Genomic DNA, 20,448 nt, shown 5'->3' on the forward strand with positions numbered 1-20,448 from the left:
GGAAGGAGAAAGAAATAGAAAAGAAGGTTCGAGAAAGAGAGAGAGGGGAGTCGGAGTGGAAAGGAACGAGAAGGGAGAGAGAAGAAGAAAAAGGACGGTGACAGTGCGATCAACGGAAGGAAGGAAGATGGAAATGGGAGGTACGATAATTTGAAGTTTTCTGTTAGTTGATGTGGATTCGAAATTTTGCTGTAGGTGGAGGAGCTGTGTAAACGTGAGTGGAGGCGTATGGAGGAGGTTAGACCGTGGAAGGAGAGAGAGGAAAAAAAATGTGGCATAGAAGGGAGGTATGTGAGGGAGAGATGAGGTCGTGTATGAGAGAGGGCGTATGGAAGAGGTTGGGTCACGGGAGGAGAGAAAGGAAGGAGTGCGGTGTGTGTGAGTGCAGTTTGTGAGGGAGAGGAGTTGTTGTGTGTGCGTGAGGGTGAATAGAGGCGGTTAGGCCGTGGGAGGAGAGAAATGAAGGAGTGCAGTGTGTGTGAGTTCGGTCTGTGAGGGAGAGGAGTTGTTGTTTGTGCGTGAGGGTAAATAGAGGAGGTTAGGTCGCGGGAGGAAGAAAAGGAAGAAGTGCGGTGTGTGTGAGTGCGGTATGTGAGGGAGAGGAGCTGTTATATGTGAGTGATGGTGTATGGAGGAGGCTAGGCTGTGGGAGAAGGGAAAGGAAGATGTGTAGGGTGTGAGTGAGGTTCAAGAGAGGGAGGAGATGTCGTGTGATTACGAATGGAGGTTGGCAGAGGGGACCACAGGAGGAGAGTGAGGTTATTTCAGGATTTGAGGGTAGAGTATCTAGAGTAGGCCGTGGAGGGGGAGAGAATGAGAGATTTGGGAAATGAGGTAAATATGTGTAAGGGAGGAAATAGTGCGTGTGGACATAGAAAGTTTGGGAGGAAAAAAGAGAGGCCGTAGACCGTGGAAATGAAGTGTCGGAATGGAGGTGTGGGGGTGTCTCTGTGTAGGACAAGGGGATGTATGGGGTAGCTGTGTGGTGTGAGGGTATGGGTCGTATATAGGTTGGTATAGTTGCTGTAAATTTAGTAGTTGGCAAGGAAACATTACAGGTGTGGGTATGTTGAGTGTTAGTGCGTGCTTTATGGGGATATGGATGTAGTTTAGGTACATAGGTTAAAAGTATAAGAAAGCTTCAAGATAAGATGGGGGAGTAAAGACGGATGATGTTGTGTTGGGTCAGTAGTATCGGGGGACACCGATATTGGTTGTCGTTACTTAGGAAAAGTAAGTTGATCGCCGATGGTGGTGATGGTCGAGAGACTCCAATGAGAATGGATTTGGTCGCCGATATTGGTGACGGTAAAGGATGGTATTTGTATGTGTGAGTGGCCTATTAGGGGTCGAGAGATAGGCAGTTTATTGGTGGTCGCCGATATTGGTGACGGTAAAGGATGGTATTTGTATGTGTGAGTGGCCTATTAGGGGTCGAGAGATAGGCAGTTTATTGGTGGTCGCCGATATTGGTGACGGGTGTGAATATTTGTACGCTTGGGGTGACGTTGGGGGGTGGTCACATATGGTATGCATGGTATTTAGGATATCGGGGTACGTTTTAGCGAAGTCCCACAGTGATGACAAGGTACACTTAGGTTGGGTGATGGGGTACATATAGAAATACTGAATTTCATATTTGATGCATATCATAATTGTAACTTAATTTTTACTGTACTAAGTTATATGAACTCACCCTCTATTGTTCACAGATGATGTAGGAATGGAGTCGGAATCGGAGTTGCTGGTTTCTGAGCTTAGCGTATAGAGCAACAGAATAAGGATCTTTATGGACAAATTAAATGTGTAAAAGTTGGTAGTAGAGTTGATAGTATGTCTGTTGATAGTGTATACGGCTGTATTTCACGTGATGTTATATGTGTGATTGCCGGTCTATTTTAACTCTGAACAATAGATTGTGATGGTGTTTCTATGTGCATGCCTGACTTGAAATGAAATTTTTGTATTTGATAATAAATTTGTTGTAAATTACGCCATTAAAAATTAAAAAAAAAAGGGGCGTTACAGCCGCTGTGCCAGAATTTTGAAATTGGCTGAGTGGGCCATAGGATTGATTTTGGGTTTATTTGAAACATTTGTAGGTGCTATTAGCGCGTTTCGATTCCCGGAGAAAAATTCAGGGAACCTAGGGATACCGCATAGACGCAGTAAACAGCTTACCTCTTCGGGTATCAAATCGAGTAAGGATGCTTCACCCATTCCCTATCATAGAATTGAAGTCTAAATTAATAATAATATGGTATTTGTGTAAATTAAATAAATGTGCATAATTAATTACGGATTACTAATGGAGCCCGAACCGAAAATTATTTTTTGTTGACTTCTGTTAATTTATTTGACAGTCTAAAAGTATAATGGTATCTGGTTTATCACTTTTATGATTTGAATGCATGAATTGTTGCTGTGACTACTGTTTGATTGGAAAATTGAGATATGATTGCATTCCCTTATGCATGTTTGTTTATTTATGTGATCATGATTGATTTGAAAAATGGAGACTAAAGGAAAACGGAAAAGTTGTGTGGTTAAATAAACAGATAGAATGGTAGTCTTACTAGATTTCTTGGGAGATAGTGAACAGACTGGGTACATAGAGAACCCTACCGTGAACGTTGTCTCATATTGGATAGGGTATGGAGACTTAGTAATTTGGTACTCATACCGAACGGGATATGGGGACGACCCACTTCACCCTCATATCGGATGGGATATTAAGGTTTAATAATTTGGCGCTCATACTGGATAGGGTATGAGGATGACCCATAATTGAGATTGTTAAAGGAAATGATTCAGATGTAGTGGAGACATCCCTATGAACTCTCATAGATACTAATAGGCTGATGAAAATGTGACAGTTATTGTTTGGTTATTTGACGATGTGTATAGATTTATGATGTGTGCTATGTTGCTGATCTTATATAAAATTATGATCCGTATGATATTATTGTCTGCATAGATTGTTTTCATAAATTTCATTGTGGTAAGTAAACAGTAAATGATTTTATTTATGATAAATAATTTTGCTAAATTTAGTGCTCCATAAGTTGTTTTTATTTTTATACCCACATTTATTTTTATGTCGGTGATATACTGTGATATCCTTATTATGGTAGTGTAGTTCATTCCTTATTTAAATATTTCAGATCAAGAGGACCAGGTTCTAGAGCTTGATCCGCAAGAAGATTGCGAGTAGATGCTAGATATTTTCTCTTTTCCCTTTATTTCCTTATTTCTTGTATTTCTTTTAAAAAAGTGAATTCCGTAATGCTGTTAATGTAAATCTTAACCCTTTTATTTCACTTCCGTACTTAAGTTATTATCTATTTCTTTTTAGATTTCCGGAGTTATTACATCGACAATATAAAAGGTGGTTAAGGTTCCCATATCACACGTGAGCTTAATTTTTTTTTTTTATTCTGTCACAAAAGAAAATTAATTTTTTTACAGCTCCGTGTTGATTTAGAAGATCTACTGCACTAATAAAAATTTTTTCCGTTATGTATTTAAATACACTTCTATGTTTGTTCTCTTTGATTTAGTAGAAGATTTGATTATGTTTTTTTTTTTCAAATATGATTTAATTGAATTTCTAACAAATGGTATTAGAGCCATCTCTATTGAACATTTGAGATTTGATTTTTGATTTTTTTTTATTCGTTTTATGTTTTCAGATATATTTTTCGGATTAATTTTTTAGAATTTTTAGATTTGTTATATATATATATATATATGCGGCGACTTTTGAATATGTGTGTATATATATAAATATATATATTTTGCAGAGAAAAGTATGAAAAAAAGGGGAGGTCGATCAGTCTCCTAGTCGAGGCTTCACAGCCGCGACCACACTGGGTGTGGTCGTGCCGGTCAAATAGTCGCGACCTTCTGGTTACAGCGTGCAGAGAAGATGCGGCGGACATCGCTGCTGCATGAAGGAAGAAGAACAAAGCAGTCGCCAAGGGGACCGGTGTGGTCCTAAGATCGAGCCGGCAAGAAGATAGCAGGTTGCGGTATAGGTCCGAGGAAGGGGGTTGGAGGCGGCAGTCGAATGGACACCACTTCCCCCTCCCCCCCACCCCCCCAACCAGCGCGAGGAAGAAGAAGAAGAAAAAAAACATTTTTTTTAGGGTTTCTTCTCCTGCTTAGGGCTGCAGGCCATGGGCCTAATATTTTATTTTGGGTTTAGGCTTTGGGTTCAAGCCCAAGTTTGAAAGAAAAAAAAAAGGGAAACAAGGAAGAATGAAAAAGAAAGGGAAGGGAGGCCCGCGTACACGTGGGCCCAAAGAGCAGATGGGTTCGGGTCCATACCCAACCCGGTCAAAGATTGGCCTTGACCAGTCAATGGTTAGCTATCAAAGGTTGATTTTGACCAATATATGGTCAAATTGTTGACTTTCAACAGGTCAATGAACGTTGACTCTGACGATCAACAGTTTGACAAAAAAAAAAAAAGAATTTAAGGGGTTTTTTTAAAGGATAATTTTGATTATTTTTATGGATATTTTTTGTCTTTATACAGATTAAATTCAATATAATTTTAGATTTAAATATTGGTGTATGTATATGCATTTTGAACTGAATCGATTTATACATGTAACCAAAGTGACATCTTTTGTGTTAAGTTGATTTATTTTAAGATACAAACAGTTGTATAAATATTTTTTATGTGAATGTTAATCGACCCAAAGGTAGGTTAATGTTTAACATAATTGAATTCTAATTTGAGGTAATAAATATGTGATAGTTATTTGGTTTTACATGTAAACTATAAATAAGCCTAAAAGAAGATTTATTGTTTGGTATGTGTTATTACTGTCAGTATTTAATTACTATTACAAAATATCACTTACAAGTTAATATTATGTCTAAAGATAGAGTGTTAATAGAGTGTCTGATATCTTGAGATGAGATTTGCCTTTATTTAAATTCATTATTATAGTTTATAGTTTATAGTTTTTTGTTATGTGATTATTGATTGGTTGAATATTGTCTGTTCTCTGTTCAGCTTCATTTTTTACTAGAAGTATGACTGTGAATGTTAATTCCATCCTAATGTTGAATGGATAAACTTCAAGACATGAAAAAATAGTATTCGACTTGTTCTTGGAGTTATGGATATGGATTGGGTTTTACAGGTTGATCCACCCGCTCAACTTGCTCCTGATAGTACCCTTAAAGAAAAAATGGAGTTTGAAAGATGGGATCGGTCAAATTGTATGAATTTGTTAGTAATTCAACATTACATTCCAAAATTTTTTATGGGCACTATGTCCAATAAGATTACTTCAGTTAAAGATTTTCTTGCATCCATCGAGCAACATTTCGCCATGAGTGATATGACCGAAGCTTGTATATTTTTGGCAAACTTTGTTTCTATAAGATATGAAAGGAAAGGAAATACAAGAGAGTACATAATGGAAATTTGTCACGTACATGCTAAGCTCAAGGACTCAAACTGGACTTATAAGAAAAATTACTGGTGTACTTTGTTTTGATCTCTCTTCCCTCACATTTTAATCATTTTAAAGTGAACTAAAATTGTCAGAAGGAATCTTGGACTCTTAATGAGCTCATAATTCTTATGTCATAAGGAGAAAAAACTAGAGTATAAAAAGATAGAGAGTGATCATTTAGCTACGATATTAAAGGGCAAGGAGAATAAGAAAAAGTAAACATGTAGAAGTGTTGTGGTTCTAGTGCAACATAAGAAACAACGAAAGGCACAAAATGATTGTGTTTGTTTCTTCTGTAAAGCTCCAAGTCATAAGAAGAAGCAATGTGCCAACTATCATGTATGACGCACAAAAAATATATGATTCATAACTTTGTTTTCTTAACTTTATTTATTCTAAAGTTAATTTAATGTCTGTACCTAGGCACATATGGTAGATAGATTTTGGTGCCACTACTCATAATAGTGTGTCCATGTAGGGTTGCCTCTATTGCTGCAAGGCTAATAAAGATGTCATATTCATTTATGTCAGCGATGGCAAACCAGTGGAGGTGGAAACAATTGGGGCGCTTAGATTATTATTAAAAACTGGACATTATTTAGATTTAGAAGAGACTTATATTATACCATCATTTAGACAGAATTCGACTTATATTTCTAGATTGGACAAACTTAGTTTTTCTTGTTCTTTTAAAAATACAATATTTAGTGTTTTTTATAATTCCAATATGGTTGGTATTGGTTCTTTATTAGCTCATGATAATTTTTATTTACTAGATATAATTGCTTCTTATAATGTATCATTGCATGTGGGTTAAGAGGTGTCAAGCGTAAATTAACCAATGAGAATTCTACCTCATTGTGACACAAGAGATTAGGTCATATCTCCAAAGAGATAATAGAGAGACTTGTGTCGAATGGAATTCTTGATCCCTATGATTTTACAAATTTTGATCGATGTGTTAACTGTATCAAGGGGAAACAGACAAGCATAAAGAGATTGGATGTCAACGGGACTATGAACGTATTAGAGCTAATTCATACAGATATTTGTGGATAATTCCCTATGGCTTCTTGAAATGGTCAACAATACTTCATAATTTTCATAAATACTATTTAAGATATGTCTATATTTATCTCATTCATGAGAAATCACAGTCCCTAGATGTATTCAAAAATTTTAAGGCAGAAGTTGAGAACCAACTCAATAAAAGAATTAAAGTTGTTAGATCTGATTGTGGTAGTGAATACTATGGTAGATATGATAGATCAAGTGAATAACGTCCATTACCATTTATTAGATTCCTAGAGAAATGTGGTATCGTCCCATAGTACACCATCTTGGGTTTGGCTGGCATAAATGGTGTTACTGAAAGGTGAAACAGAATACTTAAGGATATGGTAATGAGTATAATTAGTCACTTTATCTTGTTTGAATCTCTCTGAAGAGAAGCATTAAAGATCACAACATATTTACTCGGTAGAGTTTTAACTAAAGCAACTACAAAGATCTTTTATGAGCTTTAGATGGATAAATAGTATAGTTTGAGACATTTGCACATTTGAGAATGTCTAATTGAGGGCATGGCTTATAGGCCACATGAAAAGAAACTGGATTCTAAAACTATAAGTTACTATTTTATTGGCTATTCTGAAAGATCAAGGGGTTACATGTTTAATGATCCCACTACTAAGACAATTTTTGAGATGAAAAATACTCAGTTCTTTAAGGATGTTGAGTTTGCGGGGGGAGAGAGAGTTTGGGACTTTGTCTTTGAAAAAGAATAAATTGATATTCCCTTAGTTGCTCTTGACATTGATCAGGATCAGGTTCTCATACCTTGTATTGTTCAAGAAGTAAATCTAGGTCAAAACATTATCACAGTACCTTCTGTTCATACTCAAGAAGCTGTTCCAAAATAGCCAATCAACTTTCGTCAAGCTATGGAAAGTTTTAACTCTCAAAAGTGGATAGATGTTATGAATGAAGGGATTAAGTCCATGAAGGACAATGACATTTGGGATCTTATCCCATTGCCTGAAGGTGCGAAATCCATTAGTTACAAATAGATTTTTAAGACCAAAAGGGATTCAAATGGTGATGTGAAAAGGTACAAGGCACGTCTTGTCGTTAAAAGCTTTACACATAAAAAAGATATCGATTATAAAGAGATTTTCTCTCTGGTTTCATCGAATGACCCTTTCAGAACTATAATTGCATTAGTGACAAAATTTAATCTTGAATTGCATCAGATGGATGTTAAGACAATATTTCTCAATAGTGACATTGATGAGATGATTTATATAGTGCAGCAAGAAAACTTCATATCGGGTGATACGAAGCAAATAGTTTGCAAACTAAAGAAATCCATCTATGGACTTAAATAGGCTTCTCGTCAATGGATCATAAATTTCATCAAGTTATCGTCTCGTTCGGTTTTGAGATGAATATAATGAAAGATTGTGTATACAATACGTTCAATGAGAGTAAGTATATTTTTCTATTTTTATATGTCAATGACATACTGCTTGTCAGTAGTGATATATGGTTATTACACGAAATCAAAAGATTTCTAACAAAGAAATTGATGATCGATTTTGGAGATGCCTCTTTAGTATTAGAGATTTAGATACACAGGAATTGCTTTTAGGATATTCTTGGATTATCACAAAATAATTATATCGAAAAAGTTCTTAAGAAATTTGACATGCAAGATTATAAACTATGTGATACTCTTGTATCTAAAGGAGATAAGTTTACTCTTAGTCAATGCCTCAAGAATGACTTCGAGATGCTTCAGTGTTAAGGAGTCTTATGTATGTACATGTTTATATGCGTCTAGTATTGCATACATTGAAGGGATGTTAGGAAGATATTTAAGCAATTCGGGTATACGTAATTGGAAAGTAGCCAAACGCATTATGCAGTATCTTTAGAGAATAAAAGACTAGATGCTTATATATAGGAGATCAAATAAATTGGAGATTATTGGTTATTTTTATTCTAATTTTGTTGGATGCCAAGACAGTAGGAAGTCTACATCAGACTAGATCTACTTGCTTGTTGAGGGAGCTATTTCATGAAAAAGTGATAAGCAAACACTCATAGCCTCTTCCATGATAGTAGTGGAGTTTATAACCTGTTATGAGGTGTCCAATTATCGAATATGGTTACAAAATTTTGTCACTGCACTGCATTTTGTTGATGGCATAGAAAGACTATTAAAGTTATTTTATGGCAATAAGTCTGTAGTTATGTATTTCAATAATAATAAGAGCTCGATGAAATCAAAGCATATAGATATCAAGTTCTTAATTATTAAAGAAAAAGTTCAGAGTAAGTAGAAATTGATAGAGTACATCAGGACGAACTCCATGGTTGAGGATGCGCTCACAAAGGGATTACAACCTAAGGTCTTTCATGAGCACATTGCTCATATGGGTGTAATACCTTTTAGGAAGGCCATTTCTAGCAACTCTACAGCTTTAATTGATGTTCATGATGGTAAATTGGCTCTTAGGATATTTGATGAGGAAATTATTTTTTATATGTCTGAATCCATAAAATATGCACATACTTTAGATGATACTTATTTCATGATTGATACACTTGATCCGATCATGCAAAGTGCTTTTCAAGAAAATTACTTTAAAGATGCATTAAAACAATGTATCATAAATGGAGAAAGGAGTTACATGAAGAATGAAGAAGTCAAGGAGCAAATAGCTTTGCTAGAAGCGAGACCTCAGTTTAATGCACCAAAAAACTTCAAATTTGAGGAGATTCGTAGCTCTAGTGAAGAGAAAGACAAACCGTCAACTAAAAAACCATCAGACAAGTTGAAATCAAGGTGGTTGGGACCCATGGATAAGGGTGAGCCTAGTTTACCCCAGGCCGATGTAAGAGCAAGTTCTAATTCAAGTTTTACCATAAAGGAGAGATTAGAGCAACTTAGTAGGGGATAAGAAAGAATTGAAGAACGCCAAAGGTGAATAGAGCATTATATGATGGCATACTTTCAGTATATAGAATTTCAACCCCCACGCTACCCACTTTCAAATAGTTTATTTCACTTTTGTATTTTTTTATTTTATTTTCATTTTTATGTTTATTTTTCAATTTTTTTTTGCATTTAATATCTTTTAGTTCCCTTATATCCTTTATTACTAACTTGTTTGCTTAGTTTTCCTTTAGTATTTATCAGTATGTTTTTAGGTTTTACGCAAACTTCACTAAGGCTGCTGTGGATGCTGCTGCATCAAGGTTTCAGGGAAGTTTCATTTCTTTTTCTATTTTATAAACTATGAGGACATAGTGGCATTTAAGTGGGGGGGAGTGGTATTCTATTTCTTTATATTTGTTGTTATCCTCTCAATCTTAATGAAGTTCTATGATTTGATCATGATGTGTCTTGTTGTGTCATGACTACCTATGATGATAATTATGGTACTGAATCTATATATATTGGAATAAGATTATTTGTGGAAACAGTTTAGCAATGGAAGTATTTGATATTATTTAGTTTATTCAAGTTTTAAGAGTTTAGTATCTTTTATATCCTTTGAGTCATAAAATTTGTTCTTTTATCTAAACTTAACAATTCTTTATAAAAGAAAGCGTATTTTGGTACAGAATTAGATATATATGTATGTAAAAAATAAAAATAAAAATAAAATACTATATTGATCACTCAAATTTACACCATTAAGGGCCATAGTTTAGCAGTTCGGCACTATGCTAGCTTAACTAGAGGTCTCCAGTCTGAACCTCGGGAATGCAACTTCCTTTAGTAGGGAGAGCTTACTCCTTAGTGGATTGATTTGGCTTAAAAAAATAAAATGGTGGTTATGAGTAGAGTTAGTAAAAAAAAACTTACTTTGTTGATCACTCAATTTTAAACCACCAAGTGGCGTAGTTTAGCAATTTGACATTGTTAGCTTAACTAGAGGTATCAATTTTAAGCTCTGAGAATGCAACTACTTTGATAGAGAGGCTTCATCCTTAGTGGATTGATTTGGCTCAAAAAATAAAATGGTGGTTATGAGTAGAGCTAGTAGTAATTTGGAAGTGTGACCAACTGAGTAACCGAAGGTCGACATCACCAATGTCTACACTTGTGTAAAAAGGTTGACTAACATTTTGGACAAACTAATAAGGTGCTTAAAAAAATAATAATAGTAAATAAAGTTACATGTATATCTATTCTTTTGCCAACTGAGCCTGATTATGTTTTAGGTTATAAAGCTTGGATATTATGAATGATTGAATGACTCATAAAATATTTTGGATACTTAGTTTCTAACAATAAGATGGGACTGGATGGGGGTCTATATTATGAAATTGTTGAATTGTCTTCCATAGATGATTGTGCATGTGTACATCTTATTTTGTGTTATTCGGAGGTAATATAGTCTTGATGAGGAGGATTTCATTAATGGTTTTGTTATGGAATGGATTAAAGATTACTTGAGGACAAACAAAAACTCAATGTAAGAGAGTTGATATAATTGAGTTTTATAGGTATTTTTTTATTTTATTTGAGTTAATTTTAATTGATTTTTACTACATATACTGTTGGATTGTCTTTGACACTTTTCAGGAATGATTTTGGGACTTGAAAAAAAATTAGAGTGAGTTTGAGCAAGACTTTGGAAAAAAAAGGGTTGAAACATGAAAATATGGGAGACATGACCATAATACATGACCATGTGTTAAGGAGCCATCGTTTCTATTTCTGAGGATGAGTGAGACACAACCATGTTCCTAGAAGACACGGTCGTGTGACTTATACGAAGTTAACACACGACTATATGTTAAGAAGCCATCGTTTCTGTTTCGCTCAGTGAAAGAGATGCGGTTGTGTGTCTAGAAGACATGGCCATGTCATGTCTACAAGCTAGAAATTGACATGATTTCGAGGAAGACGCGACCTTGGGATGTACCAGATCAGATTTGGACTCTGTCAAAATAGTAGGTCTTGAACTATATAAAAAAAGGATTATCTTAAAAAGAAAAAAGGAGGCTGGAGGAGGAGAAAAGAAAAGAGGACGATTGCAGACATGAAGAGCTTCTTCTAGTGGGTCTATCATAATCGTTTTATGTTCTCTTTAGATTTTATTCTTGCAATTTTCTTTAGCATGAGTAACTAAATTTTTTTGTTGGGATCTTTGATGAAGTCTTAAGGGATATTTTGTGATTTTCTTAATTAATCTATGACAGTTCCTTTTTTTTCAATCCTTATGTGTTATCTTATGACTTAATGCATAAATAAATTGATAACCTATTTATTGATTTATGATGAATGATTGAATTGATAGATTGATTGTTCATTAAAATGTCAAGTTAGCACAATAGATTGAATATGAGTAGAGATACTTGTCGTGATCTATGTATTTGATGATTGAATGTTAATGCACCGATTCATACTACTCCATAAAGATATGTGTGTTATTATTAAATAGGTAGAGTAATTGATATTGAGAAAGAGATAACTACATGATTAAATGAAATTGAATGAAAGTTCTTGTTATAGATTAAATTAAGAAAATTTATACTTGAGCTTACGGTGGATTCTGATATCTTAACCGTCATTACATCTTGATTATTAGTAGTTTTAATTCATTGATTTCTTAGTTAAGGTTTAGTTTATATTCATTCTCTTAGTCGTTAGCCAAATAGTATTAATTAGTTAAGATTCTAGTATTTGTTATATAAGTTTTCGTGGGACGATATCCGAATTTACCGTTATAGTACGTGTTCGAATTAGTGCACTTGTTATGTGAGTTTACATCACAACATTAAGGTTAAGCCAGGACCAGTTGGAAGTAGGCATGCTTAGATCACATAGCATGTAATTTTCATGCTATCAATTTATAGGGTTTGTTTAAAAGTGATCAATTACGGTTAAACAATTATGAGTCTTAATGCATCGAGTTTAAGTATAGAGTTATAATATGTGCATATAACATATTTGTAATTTCTCATTTTATGATGGAAAATAAAAATGACAAAAGTCGACAATATAAAAGGCAGTTATGGTCCCCAAATCACACATATATTTATCTTTTTTTTTGTTATCCCGTGTAGCACCCTAAATTTATTTTTATTATTATTATTGGAATTATTTTTTTATATAATATATAGTTTTAAATTAGTTTAATTTAATTTAATGGAAATAAAAATAATAATAATGATAAAAATGGGTAAAATTATTTTTGGAGTTTAATTGAAAATAATTTTGGAAAAAAAGGGTGAAAATTCAGATTCTGGGGGTGTTTTTGAAAAGAAAATTGAAAACCGAAGGTAAAAATGTAATTTAGAAAAATTATGCCACGTCAGCAGTTTCAGCCAACTAGAACACGTTGCGTGGCAGAGACGCTGACGCGGGAAGGCCACGCAGAACAGAGCTACGTGAGCGATCCGCGTGCACGCGATCGGACGGCTGAAATCTGTTCTCGCGCGCACGGACGGCCCAGATCAAACGCGCGTGCGGACGACCCACTGTTTACTTCATTATGGCTTGATTTTGTGAATCCGATGATATGCCTGCATTGTTGAATGCTCGTTATTAGTTTAAATATTCATGATTATGTGAGAAACAGAAAACTAAGAAAAGAATAGAAAACGTATGTGAATTGATAAATGGATAAGTCGACAGCCTCATTAGATATCTTGGGAGATGGTGGACGAACCGGGTCCATAGGGAATCCTACCGAAAAAGTTGTCTTTTATACTGGACGGGGTATGGAGACTTTAAATGTTTTGGTGCTCATACCGGACGGGGTATGGTGACGGCCCACTTTTTCCTCATACCACAGGGGGTATTGAGGTTTAGGATTTTGGCACCCATACCGGACGGGGTATGGGGACGGCCCTGGAGTTAAGTTATTAAGTTGAATAGTTCACGTATAGTGGGGACCCCTATGGATCCCCATGGATACTGGTAGACTGGTAAAAGAGGAAATTTATTGCCTGATGATTGAAATATTAAGAGTATGACATGTGTTATTTTACAGAGTGCGTATGATTTCATGATATTATAATGTTATTATTTTCATAAATGTTTTCATGAATATTACCGAGGTAAGTGGACAGTAAAGAGTTTTATTATTGATAAATGAATTTGTTATAAATTATGCTCAATTGGTCGTTTTTTTGTTTTCTATCAATATTTACTTATGTGACAGTGAGATAGTGTGACATCTTTACTGGGTTAGTGTAGCTCATTCCTTACTTAACCATTTCAGATCAGGAGGACTTGGTTCCCGAGCCCGTTCCGCAGGAAGACGGCGAGTAGATGCCTAAGGATTTCATAGTTTTTCTTATAGTATTCATTTCTAGTATTTACTTTAGTTAGCTTATTCTTTCATGCATTTAATACGTTTTGGTTATTGTGTAAGGGATGTTAATCATAATATTTTATTTCGCTTCCGCACTTAAAATTTTATATATGCGTTTCTTTTTAATTTTCGGGGCCGTTACATCCTGTCACCAAATAAAATTAGTTTTTTTTATAGCCGTGTGTTGATTTGGAAGATCTACTCTACTACATGAAGATTTTTTCTGCTATGGATTCATGTATGCTTCCATTTTTTTTTCTTTGATTTTACACGAGATTTGTTTATGTTTTTTTTTCAAATCTGGTTTAATTGAATTTGTAACATGTGTATGAAACAACTCTAGTGATTGATCAGCATCACCACCAACAATCATGAAAATTCTATGATATAATTGTTATGGTTTGGGGACTATTGATAGCTAGATGAATAAAGAGGATTTTAAATCATATTCTCTCTTCTCTTTCTGTTATTGATGTGACAAGAAATGGTAAGAGATGGTAACAGCTAAGGACATGTTGGGATTTTATAAGATGTGTGTGGTAAATTTTGTTGTTCCTAGGACAAACCATGCGAGAGGGATAATGTAGGAATAATTTATAGGTGGCTATACTATCTTCTTTGACTCTTTATATTAACATAAACTTTATGAAAATTCTATGCTATAATTGTTGTGGTTTGGGGACTATTGATAGCTAGATGAATAAAAAGGATTTTAAATCATACCCTTTCTTTTCTTTCTGTTCTTGATAGGACGAAAAAATGGTAAAAGATGGTAACAACTAAGGACATGTTGGGATTTTATAAGACGTGTGTGGTAGATTGTGTTGTTTCTGGGATAAACCAAGAGAGGGCTAATGCAGGAATAGTTTATAGGTGGCTATACTCTCTTCTTTGAATCTTTATATTAACATAAAGTTGTTAAACTTTATGAAAATTCTATGCTATAATTGTTGTAGTTTGGGACTACTGATAACTAAATGAATAAAAGAATTTCAAATCATATATTCTCTTCTCTTTCTGTTCTTGATCGGACAAAAAAATGGTAAGAGATGGTAACAACTACGGACATGTTGGGATTTTATAAGACGTGTGTGGTAGATTATGTTGTTCCTGGGATAAACCATGCAAGAGTGTTAATGCAAGAATAATTTATAGGTGGCTTTACTCTATTCTTTGACTCTTTATATTAACATAAAGTTGTTAAACTTTATGAAAATTCTATGCTATAATTGTTGTGGTTTGAGGACTAATGATAGCTAGATGAATAAAGAGGATTTCAAATCATATTCTCTATTCTCTTTTGTTCTTGATGGAACAAAAAAAATGGTAAGAGATGGTAACAACTAAGGACATGTTGGGATTTTATAAGATGTGTGTGGTAGATTATATTGTTCTTGGGATAAACCATGTGAGAGGGCTAATGCAAGAATAATTTATAGGTGGCTATATTCTCTTCTTTGACTCTTTATATTAACATAAAGTTGTTAAACTTTATGAAAATTCTATGCTATAATTGTTGTGGTTTGAGGACTACAGATAGCTAGATGAATAAAAAGGATTTTAAATCATATTATCTCTTCTCTTTCTGTTCTTGATGGGACAAAAAAAACGGTAAGAGATGGTAACAACTACGGACATGTTGGGATTTTATAAGATGTGTGTGGTATATTTTGTTATTCCTGGGACAAACCATGCTAGAGGGCTAATGCAGGAATAATTTATGGGTGGGTATACTCTATTCTTTGGCTCTTTATATTAACATAAAGTAGTTAAACTTTATGAAAATTCTATGCTATAATTGGTGTTGTTTGGGGACTAATGATAGTTAGATGAATAAAGAGGATTTTAAATCATATTCTCTATTCTCTTCTATTCTTGATGGGACAAAAAAAAAATGGTAAGAGATGGTAACAACTAAGGACATGTTGGGATTTTATAAGATATGTGTGGTAGATTGTGTTGTTCCTAGGATAAACCATGCGAGATGGCTAATGCAAGAGGTGGCTATAATCTTTCCTTTGACTCTTTATATTAATATAAAGTTGTTAAATGAAAATGACAATATATGGAGGTTCACGGGCTTGCATGGGTGGTTCGATGATATTAGATCATTAAATTGTTTTTAATATCTTCCATGGGTTGTTGATGATGATTTAAATGAGGTTTGATATTCTAGGAAAAATAAAGGAGGTCATAAAATCATTTTTTTCTTGGTGGAGAATTTTTAACTACCTTTAGATTCATGTGGATTAGAGGATTTAAGCTACACTCTGAATTGTTATGCATGGTGCAATTAGAAAGTTGGTGTTGAGAACATTTTAGGAGAGATTGGATTATTTCCTTGCTATAAGTACTTAGAAAGATATGTATGCCTTATTATTTTTCATCTTTCACCTAGCTTGATTGCAACTAGTAGTAAGGAACGTTTATTTTAGTTAGAACAAATATGGTTGTATAAACCATCATTTCAAGATATGATTTTATCAGTATTGAACAAATTATGGTAATCTTATTGAAAAATTGGTGCATGTACTAAAACTTTTAAAAATTGAAAGATGGAGGTGGTAGGGAATATTAAAATGAAAATCGAGAAAGTACATCAAGAGATGAAAGAGCTTAAGGAAATATGTGAAGTAGGCGAGAATATGATAAAATTATAGAGAAAAGTGGGTGAAATAGTGGAACTTTATAAAAAAAGAAGATATATCATGGGTACAACGTTCTAAAGTGGATTGGCTAAAGTAAGGGGACAAAAATACCCACTTTTTTTTCACTTAACTACAAGCCAGAAAAGATTCGTAATTCAATTAAACGCTTAAGGGATGAAAATAAGTTGTGGATGACTGACTTGAAAAAGATAATTGATGAGTTTCTGCACTATTTATGCATTGTTTTTGCAAGGATAAGAAGGCTCACCTATATGAGGTTTTGGAGAGGGTAATGAGGCTGCGGGAGAGACGATGACCCCTTTGTGGGAGAAGAGAAATGTTTATTTAACCCTAACCCACATTTTTTTTAATGTTGTTGCTTTACAGGGTCTTCATCCAAAGGAAGCAAAATTGGAAGTATCCATACATGAGAAGTTTTTGATTCAATGAAGAATCATTTTCGAGGAAGGAAGGGATGTTGTGAGAACATATGGCTTAACTATTCAAGAAACCAACAAAGCCTAGGAAATAATTGGGTAATAAAGAGTCCGAAATTCTAAGAAAACTTGATATCAACACATGAAAAAATCTCTCCTATCCGTGAGAGATTTTTCTCACTCAAGACAGATTTTCCTCTTAATGATGGATGTTTCATATTCTTTTGTATATCTTTCTCAAATAATAAGAAACAAAACCAATATCAAAGAATTTTGGAAATCCATCAAGGAAGAATCAAGATTATATCTTTTCAAGTTTCCTTACCAAGATCACATATTCATAAATAAGGAAACTAACATAAAAAAATATTTATCACAAGATCATAGACGAATTCAATTTCTTAATTAATCATGAAACCTTCTTTAAATTGAGAGATCTTTAAGAGATATTTTTTAATTTAAGAGATCTTTAAGATATCTTCTTTAAATTAAGATATTTTCAAGATACGTTTTTAACTTAAAAAATTCTCACCATTTAAGAGATTTCCTCAAATGGATGACATATCTATACTATATTGGTTCTAATTTTTCTATTTATACTTTTATTTGTATTCTAGTTTATATTTAATTTTCTATATAATTTTAATAATTTATTTATTTATTTTCTTTCATTTCACATGACCTATAACTGTAAGTAGACATTCAATTCATATTTGTACTCATTCAAGTATCAAACTAATAGAATACAAAGTTTTTAACTTGACAATTTGAGAGGTTTCTTCAACCTTCTTGTTGAATGGGGAAGTAGTATCTACTTATCAAGGTAACTTATAACGTTTTCATCATTCTCTTTTTCTGAATTGATTTTAATTTATCAAGATTCTTGTGGTGCTTTAATTTATTTATTTAACTCTATTACCTTAGTTCATATCACTTGATTAATAGTTGGTTAAATAGGGGTAGTTTATCTAAAATTTAAGTCTTTGATCTTATTTGAGTGTTTTGTGAGTTTTGAATTGCATTGTTGATCCTAAGTTCTCTATTGTTATTTGAATATCGACACTCATTATTATTTGAGTATCAGTCACCTTTTATTTTTTTTTGAAGTGGAGTATTAGTAACAACGTCATTACTCTAAAGGCAATGAGTGTCGATTTGATAGCTAATGATAAATTTAAGAGAACAAAATAAATTGCCATAAATATAAGGATGTCTTCTTAAACCATTTACTCAAGTTGTACCAATTTTATGTTGACAAAGGCCGAGGGCAACTTTAGTACAAACAAACACTATTAATCTAAACAGGAAAAAAATCTATAAATTTGCATGTCTTTTGTCTTTCACTAGTTTTTTTATATTAGTAAAAGAGTATTATTCTTTCAAGTTTTAACCTATAACTCTTTAGGATTGTTGTTTATATTTTAATTGGAATTATTGAAGTGTACTATTTAATTTTTAGGTCAAATTCCTTTTTTTTTTTTGCTTTAAAATCATATTGATTTTTTCTTAACAACTTAGTGTTTTGTTAGTTTAACTATTAGAAAAGCATGTTAATACTGTTAACAGTTACCTGACAACTCCTCAAACATACGTGACATCTTGGACTTAAACATTACTAGAAGGAGCAAACTACGATATTGTATTCAAGTTTTTTTTTTTTTTTAGCAATTTTAATTACTTTCATTAATTCTCTAGCAATGTTAAAGACCACCAGTCATGCATGTCCCTAGAGAGTGGCCCAATAGTTAATTTTTTCTATATTATGGTTATTGATTTGTTTACATAATAGTTAAAACCACAAAGGTAGTAAATTATTAAGAAAAAAATAATATGATCTTAAAGAGAAAATATCAAACTACAAGAGGTAAAAATTGAAATTGACCCTAAAAATTAAGTAGTATACTTTAGTCATTCTAACCAAAACATAAATAATAATCCCGAAAAGTAGGAGGTTAAAACTTTTAAAAAAAAATAGCACTCTTTTATAAGTCTAAGAAAATAAGTGAAAAACAAAAAGCAGTTGCATATTATAGATCTGGTTGTACTTACATTGATGTTGTTTATTTGGTAATAAAATTGCTCTCAGCTTTTGTCACCATAAAATTGATATATAACTTGAGCTGGAGTTCCAAATAGATATCCTTATTGTAACACCCACCAAAACCTTTTTTTTTAATTAATAAATATAATTATTTATTAATTTAATTTAATTTATTATATTTTATTTTATTTTAATTTAATGAAAAAATGGAGTAAAATTTATTAAGTATTAAATTAAAAATAATTTTAGAAAAAAGGGTAAAAAATTAGGTTCGGGAGGTATTTTTGAAAGAAAAATCAGAAATCGAGGGTCAAAACGCAATTTAGAAAAAATTTGCCACGTTAGACGCTTGATCAATAGCCCCGACCAACCAGAACGCGCCAAGTGGCAGAGGCACTGATGCAGGAGGCCACGCAGGGAGCCACGTGGGCGATCTACGTGCGCGCGATTGAACGACTGAGGTCCGTTCCCGCGCGCACAGACGGCCCAGAGTCAATCGCGATGGACGACCTAGATTGAATCGCAATGAACTACCCGGATTCACTCCCTATTTAATCGCGATCAGACGATTCAGATCAAACGAGATGGACGGTCCATATCAAAAGCAGATGAGTATAAATAACTCCATCCACACCTAAACCCTAACCCTAGCTGCCAGAACCCCTCGCTGGAAAGACAACCCAGCTGCTGGGGAGCTGACCGCTGTCACCCGTCGCTGCACCGGAACCCTTTCCGACAGTCAGAAAAGGTAAAAAAAATTTCTTTTGCATGAAATTCAATTTTAAGCCCACCCATGGCCAAATCAGAATGAAAGAACTAGCCAATTGGCTGGAAAACACCGATGAAGCCTGGTGACGCCGCCGCAGGGAATTTCACAAATCGCCTCCGATGAGCCCCTTCCCGATTCGCGTTTCATGTAATTTTTCCACCGTTGTGATCACCATTTTCTTCTCTACAGGTTGACTGAAGCAAAACACCCAACCGCAACGTGAGTTGGAGGAGCCGCCGCATCGGAAAGCCCCGCCACCGGTGAGTTTTGGTTTTTCATATTTTTTCGGTCCACCGAGGCCCTTTAGCGTGTGTGCTCACAGGAATCAATGCAAAATCGGCCAAATTCGGCCAAAAACAGCCAAAAACGGCTGACCCGAGGCAAACCGCTACCGCGGGCGGCGACGCCGTCGCCAAAGCACGCCGGAGCCGCCATGCCAGATTTTTAAAATTGGCTGAGTGAGTCCTGGGACTGATTTTGGATTTATTTAGAACATTTGTAGGTACTATAAGCGCGTTTTAGTTATCGGAGAAAAATTCAGGGAACCTAGGGACCGCCCGTAAGCACAGTAGACTATTTAGTTCTTCTGTGTCAAATCGAGTAAGGACCCCTCATCCTATTCCCTATCATAGAATTAAAGTTTAAATAAATAATAATATGGTATTTTGTACGAATTAAATAGATGTGCATAACTAATTACGGATTGCTAATGGAGTCCAAACCGAACATTGTTCTCTGTT

The sequence above is a fragment of the Carica papaya genome, chromosome 4 (assembly GCF_054855325.1).
Source record: "Carica papaya isolate Zhongbai chromosome 4, ASM5485532v1, whole genome shotgun sequence".
NCBI classification, from domain to species: domain Eukaryota; kingdom Viridiplantae; phylum Streptophyta; class Magnoliopsida; order Brassicales; family Caricaceae; genus Carica; species Carica papaya.